The 7,297-nt window shown below is 33.5% G+C and overlaps 3 non-coding genes and 1 pseudogene across 4 annotated transcripts; 2 read left to right on the forward strand and 2 right to left on the reverse strand.

The window, feature by feature from the left end:
* Positions 1-985: 985 nt before the first annotated feature.
* LOC147947954 (uncharacterized) lies at positions 986-1,317 on the reverse strand (annotated as a pseudogene). Its single transcript, XR_015595580.1, has one exon. The product of XR_015595580.1 is annotated as an uncharacterized LOC147947954 (transcript).
* Positions 1,318-1,870: 553 nt separating this feature from the next.
* Positions 1,871-1,957, forward strand: TRNAS-GGA (transfer RNA serine (anticodon GGA)). The gene has a single exon. It is a non-coding gene; the product is annotated as a tRNA-Ser (tRNA).
* Positions 1,958-3,257: 1,300 nt separating this feature from the next.
* On the reverse strand, positions 3,258-3,330 carry TRNAT-UGU (transfer RNA threonine (anticodon UGU)). Its single transcript has one exon. It is a non-coding gene; the product is annotated as a tRNA-Thr (tRNA).
* A 1,788-nt stretch (positions 3,331-5,118) lies between these two features.
* On the forward strand, positions 5,119-5,191 carry TRNAF-GAA (transfer RNA phenylalanine (anticodon GAA)). The gene has a single exon. It is a non-coding gene; the product is annotated as a tRNA-Phe (tRNA).
* Positions 5,192-7,297: the final 2,106 nt, after the last annotated feature.

Here is a 7,297-nt window from a genome sequence, read left to right on the forward strand (position 1 = left end):
ATTTTGATTTAATTAATATATTAATTAATATAATAAGTTTTATCTTTTCTCCTACCTTCAGAAAAAAAGGCATGTCCACTGTTATTAGATATTAGAATTTTCTGAAAGGTAACTATCCCGCTTTCATATAAAAATTTATATAGAATCTTTGAAAAAGACTTTTTCATACTTCATAAAAAAGAAAAAGACTTACTGTCTTTAGGATCTGATGCTACACCGCTGCTCAATACCTTAGGGGATCCACTCTATTACATAAGTAGATTCCTAAGATTTATATCATATTATGATATAAATAAACAGCTCTTGTTGTATCGGTCCAAAACCTTAACCTTTCCAATTGATCTTTACGGTGCTTCCTCTATCAATTAAATCTTTTTTTATCCATAGAAGAAAGTATTTAGGCATATCTAGTCTTCACTTCATATTTCGATCAATGAAGTTTATTTATTTGCTACAGCTGATAAAAAATCGTTTTGGACGACGCGCTTATGTAGAAAGCCCTTTTTTGTGTTTCTAGTATTTCATTGACTAGTTGTTCGTTCTTTTTTTCTATAGTGGAGATAGTCGCACGTAATGACAGATCACAGCCATATTATTAAAAGCTTGTGGTAAAAAGGGGTTTCGTTCTAATGCCCGAAAATAATATTCTAAAGCTTTGGTATGTTCCCCATTACTTGTGTGGATAAGGCCTATATTATAGAGTATATAACTTCGATCATAGGGGTCAATTTCTAGTCGCATAGCTTCGTAATAATTCTGTAATGCTTCCGCATAATTTCCTTCAGATTGAGCCGACATCCGTTACGGTCGTCATTCGCTTTAACGAATTCTCCGTTTCAGAACCGTATGTGAGACTTTCATCTCATACGGCTCCTCCTTTAGGTGCATAATGAAAATAATATATGTAAAAATGTGATGTCATTATGAACTAAGCGGGGCTAATGTTTTTACAAGAAATCCCTAGCCAACCTTCTTGCAAAAGATCTTTTCTTACTACCAAGTGGGTTCATGCTAGATAAAAATAAAAAAGGAAACTCTCAAAATTTCTTTGTTCTCAACGCCCCTAAATTTCCAGGAATGAGTCACTTCAACAGTCTTAAATGGTTATACGGGTATCCAAAGTACGAACGAGATGGATGTTTATTGTTCCAACCATTTTAATTTAATTAGTCCCAATCCCAAAGAAGAAGAAGAAAGGGAATCATTTTGAAGAAAGTTTTTGTGTTGTTGATTTCTCGGCGTAGTGCTTCTTCCCCTATGCCTCCTATTCGTATATTGTATTAGTGTAGTAGGATTGATCTGTAATACGGGAACCATAGGTAAAAACCTTTTGCTCAATACTTTCACAATTGAAGCATCTAAGGCTGCATTAATCGTGGATACATGACAGAAGGGATTGTTTTTTATATTATAAACTTCACCTTCAAAAGCGTAGATTTTTTTTCAATACTTGTTTTTCTTTCTATTCCAATCCAAATCGGCGAGAAAAAAAAGAATAATAATGATAATCAAATCGCACCATCTCTGTAATAAGTAAAAGCCTCTTTTTCTCCGGAAGTTGTCGGAATGACTCGTAATAAGATATCGGCTACAATTGTAAAGGTTTTATCAATAAAATTTCCATTTATACGCGATCTTGGCATAGGTAGTAATCCATTCTCTAACTCTTTTTATTTCCTTTACCTTTTCTTTTGTGAGAAAATTTTCTCACAAACAAAGGAATTGTATAGTACGAACTAACATAAAAGCGGACTCATAAAAAAACACCTTCTATCTACTTCCAATTTTTCCGAGGTATCTATTAACCATAATCTAAAAAACGATGAATAACTCGCTATTCACCCAGATACTCAGTCATAATCCTGATGTCGGAGAGATGGCCGAGTGGTTGAAGGCGTAACATTGGAACTGTTATGTAGACTTTTGTTTACCGAGGGTTCGAATCCCTCTCTTTCCTTACTTTCAACTAATTCACCAATCTTACGTGATTGACCACAATGTATCAAATCCAATAAAAAAGAATAGATATAAAATCTACCTTGTTTTGATTTTGAAATAGATTCTCTACTCCTAATTTCTTTCATATGGAAAATGCTGGGAAGAGCAAACAAGGGATCCAAATCCCCCTACCAATCTATGATACATGAATAGGAAAAAGATTCCTCGACAAAATCCCTTACCTTGTGCCTTTTTATTTTTAACGGCAAAGGGGAGTTGTCCGAACTCTTGTTTTTAGTAATTTTTTTTTTACTTAAGTTAGGTTTATTAAGTCTGTCGAGAGTAATATTCTACGACAAGCAATTCATTTATTTTCAAACCGACGCATTTCCTATCTATTATTTGATTGACTAACCCTTCATATTGGAATGTGTGAAGAGTCAGATGGTTTGGCAATTCTTCAGGGGCAGATGAATCAAGAAGATTTTGAACCAAAGTTCTAGAGTTTTGTTCATCCTTCACTGTAATAATATCTCGGGGTTTGCAGCGATAACTTGGTATATCAACTATACGGCCATTAACTAAAATATGTCCATGGTTAACTAATTGGCGCGCTTGAGGAATAGTCAAAGCCATACCCAATCGAAAAAGGATGTTATCCAAACGCATTTCAAGTAATTGTAGTAAAACTTGACCTGTTGACCCCTTGGCTTTTCCGGCGATACGCACATATTTAAGTAATTGGCGTTCTGTAAGACCATAATGAAAACGCAATTTTTGTTTTTCTTCTAAACGAATACGATATTGAGATTTTTTTACGGGGCGTGATTGGTTTCTAAGATCGCTTCCTGCCTTAGGCCTTTTACTAGTTAGTCCCGGTAAAGCCCCCAGACGTCGTATTTTTTTAAAACGAGGCCCTCGGTAACGTGACATAAAGACTCCTTTTTTTATTGAAATTGTACAAAACTAAATAAAATTAAAACTGAACTAAATGATAATGATAAATGACGTGAAATACACTCCAATAAACTATTGGAATACAAAGAGTAAGAAGATATATTCTCTCAATATACAGATTTTTTTTATTGTATATACAATATATATAAATCAAATAAATCACAAAAATTTTCCTTTATTTTCTTGATTTATTTTGCAAAGATCGAACTCTTTTACCCAATATATATTCCTATATGGAAGTTTATATGACATAATATAAATGGAGTGGTAACTCTTGGAAAAAGGTCCAAGAAGTCTTTTCAATCTTCTTTGATTTTGAAAGTACATTAAAAATCATGTAAAAAAACGAAAAAATATGGAAAAGCCGGCTATCGGAATCGAACCGATGACCATCGCATTACAAATGCGATGCTCTAACCTCTGAGCTAAGCGGGCTCAAATAAAATTGAGCATGCATACAAATTCACTAAACTACTAGATCATATCAATTAACTATTCTATATAATATTTTATAATATTTTTCCTTATCTATTTAGAATTAATCATATTCTATATATTCTAGAACAGAATATAGCTCAAATAAATAGTGACTATCATTAAATAAATAAAACATAACCTTACCTTAATTAATAGAATATAGCAGTATATTGACTTTCAAATTTTAATTTCATTAGTTTCTAAATAAGAAAATCTTAATTAGATCAGAAATCTTTTTTTTTTTTTCTATCTATTCTATCTATTTCTATCTATTATCTATATAGTATAGAATTATTAGAATTTCAAATTTACGAAGTAGACTTCTCATTTTTTTTTCCATTGTACATTGTACAATTCTAAGTTTCAATAATAACTTTCTTTTCATGAAAGTAAAAAAAAAAAAAAAGAAAAAGAATCGACCGTTCGACTATTTCTTAAAATTTAAGACAACGATGAGAAAAGGAAGAACATATATATGTTATGTAATATATAACCATATTGAATTGCAAATACAAAAATGATAGAATCTTTGTTGATTAGACTAAATCAATATGAATGGGGCTCAAAAAAATGAAAGAAGATAACAAAGACATAAAATAAGTATCTATAATGTAATGAATCCCAAGGTTTCGGCATAAGAAAAAACGGAAAGACAGCATAGCATAATGAGATCCTAAAAAGGGGGATATGGCGGAATTGGTAGACGCTACGGACTTAATTGGATTGAGCCTTGGTATGGAAACCTACTAAGTGATAACTTTCAAATTCAGAGAAACCCTGGAATTAACAATGGGCAATCCTGAGCCAAATCCTGGTTTACGCGAACAAACCGGAGTTTCCAAAGCGAGAAAAAAGGGATAGGTGCAGAGACTCAATGGAAGCTGTTCTAACAAATGGAGTTCACTACCTTGTGTTGATAAAGGAATCCTTCGATCGAAACTTCAAATAAAAAAAGATGAAGGAGAAAAACCTATGTTGTATAAAATTAGGTAACACAAAACGATCTCAAAAATGACGACCTGAATCTCGATTTCTTTTTTTTTATAAACAAAATCGAAATGTTGTGAATTAATTCGAAGTTTAATAAATAATATTTATTGATCAAACGATTCAATTCATAGTCTGATAGATCCTTGATGGAACTTATTAATCGGACGAGAATAAAGATAGAGTCCCATTTTACATGTCAATACTGACAACAATGAAATTTATAGTAAGATGAAAATCCGTTGACTTTTAAAATCGTGAGGGTTCAAGTCCCTCTATCCCCAGCTCTACTCCCCGAAAAGGTTGACACCTTACTTTTTTTTCGTTATTATTTATTTGAATTAGATAGAATCTATATCATTTTTCATTTTAAAACTTAGAAAGTCTTCTTTTATTTAGAAGATCCAAGAAATTCCCGGTCCAAAACTTTTTGAATTTACTACTTTTGAGTTTCTTTTCCTTGACATAGACCTAAGTCATATATTAAAATGATACTGATACTTCAGTAGATGATACTTCGGTAATGGTAGACATAGCTTAACAGCAGGGGACTCTAAATCCCTGTGTCATATCATAATGATCCTTCAGTTACTAATGGTAGATATAGCTTAATTGCAAAGGACTGTAAATCCTTGTGTCACCATTAGGAAAATGATAATGATTCTTCGGTAAATGATTCTTCGGGAATGGTAGACATAGCTTAACAGCGGGGGACTTTAAATCCTTGTGTCACCATTCGTAAAACGAGGATGATCCTTCGCCGGGATAGCTCAGTTGGTAGAGCAGAGGACTGAAAATCCTCGTGTCACCAGTTCAAATCTGGTTCTTGGCATAGGATCGATTCATTTTGATAAGTTTCTATTCTTCAAATTAAACGTATCTTTAGTAAAAAAGGTGCAATAATCCTTTATCCCCTCTCTTTTTTTGTTCATGTTGTGGATCCAGCCGTTCAAAAAGAGTGTATAATACTTTATACATAATACATATTCGAAAGGAAAGGTTAAATGAGTTCCGTTGAATCAAACAAGTAAAAAAAGGTCTATAACTATAGTATACTATAGTATCTATAGTTGAAGGGCAGAAATACCCCAAGATTCATTCGATACAATATAAATAGAATTGTATCCCCCCCTCATTTTTTGCTTTCCGATCTTATTTATTCATTCCCAGTTATGTGACTAAAGTTGACTAAGTTATGTGCGCGATACAAAGTTCATAATTCAGAACTCTTTTTTTTAGTTCATCCTATTGGCTCGGCTTTTACGAAATAAAAAAAGTATCTTTCAAATTGGAGATCAAGCTATCTCTAATAATATGAACGAGACCTCAACTCTTCTGTTTGTTTGATCTAAAAAAGAATAGAATTCAAAATATTCCGTGAAGGTCTGTAGTTCTAGAAGCTAAGGCTCATTTTTTATCATTCAATAAGCATCTTGTATTTCATAAAAATTGGGAGCAATATAATCCTTACGTAAAGGCCACCCTATCCAACTTTCGGGCATTAGGATACGTTTCAGTCGTGGATGGCTATCATAAGTGATTCCTAACATATCATAAGATTCCCGTTCTTGAAAATCCGTACTTTTCCAAACCCAGAAAACGGATGGAATTCTAGGATTACTCCTGTGAGTAAATACTTTTATGCAGACTTCTTCCGCTTGATTAACACCATATTCTATTCTCGTAAGATGATACACGCTGGCTAAGAGGCCACCTGGTGCCACATCATAGGCACATTGCGAACGTAAATAATTGTAACCATATACATATAAAATTACAGCAATAGAATGCCAATCTTCCGGCTTTATTTGTAAAGTTTCTATTCCTTGGTAATCGAAGCCCAACGATCTATGAACCAGCCCGCGTTTGGCTAGCCAAACGGACAAAGTGCCCTGCATCTTTTTTCTTTCCCCCACACCTTTTTTATATAAAATAAGTCTTTCACATTTACCATGAGTTCTAATTTATGAAGATTTTTTTCTGATTCTCTAAAAGCCTCCTTAATTAACTAATTCGTGGGACGATACTGGACTTTTGTATTTAAAAAATGTTTCAGTAGAGATCTCTGAAGTAGATGATGGTGGATAGAGTAATTCTTGATCATAATTTCCAGTATGCGGACTGCGTACAACAAAAAACTTGTGATTGGTAGTAAAACACCGATTACCCTGTTGAGGTCTAATTCGATCCTTATAGATTTCTCTAGCTATTTTCTTACGAAGCTTTGTTATAGCGTCTATAACAGCCTCCGGTTTAGGTGGACAACCCGGCAAATAGACATCTACAGGAATTAGCTTATCAACTCCTCGAACAGTACTATAAGAATCGGTACTGAACATCCCCCCTGTAATTGTACACGCTCCCATAGCAATAACATACTTTGGTTCAGGCATTTGTTCATATAATCGCACTAAAGAAGGAGCCATTTTCATTGTTACTGTACCTGCTGTTAAAATAAGGTCCGCCTGTCTAGGACTCGATCTTGGTACTAACCCATAACGATCAAAGTCAAATCGGGAGCCTATTAATGAGGCAAATTCAATGAAACAACAACTGGTACCATAAAGAAGCGGCCATAGGCTGGAAAGTCTTGACCAATTTGAAAGATCATTTAACGTAGTTGAAATAACGGAATTTTTTGTTGTTCGATCAAGTACGGGAAACTTAATGGAATTCATAATTGTTTCAATGGTTTTTTTTTTACTTTTATTATTATTATTGTATTGTACAAGTATTCGGGAAACGAACTAAGACCATTCCAATGCTCCTTTTCGCCATGCATAAACTAAACCAAGAATTAAGATAAGCACGAAAATGAAAGCTTCTATAAAAGCAGATACCCCCAGGACATCGAAACTCATTGCCCACGGATACAGAAAAACAGTTTCAACATCAAAAACAACAAAAACTAGAGCAAACATATAATAACGGATTCTAA

Source organism: Camelina sativa, chromosome 3, assembly GCF_030686135.1.
Source record: "Camelina sativa cultivar CO46 ecotype springtype chromosome 3, ASM3068613v1".
In the NCBI taxonomy this organism is placed as follows: Eukaryota; Viridiplantae; Streptophyta; class Magnoliopsida; order Brassicales; family Brassicaceae; genus Camelina; species Camelina sativa.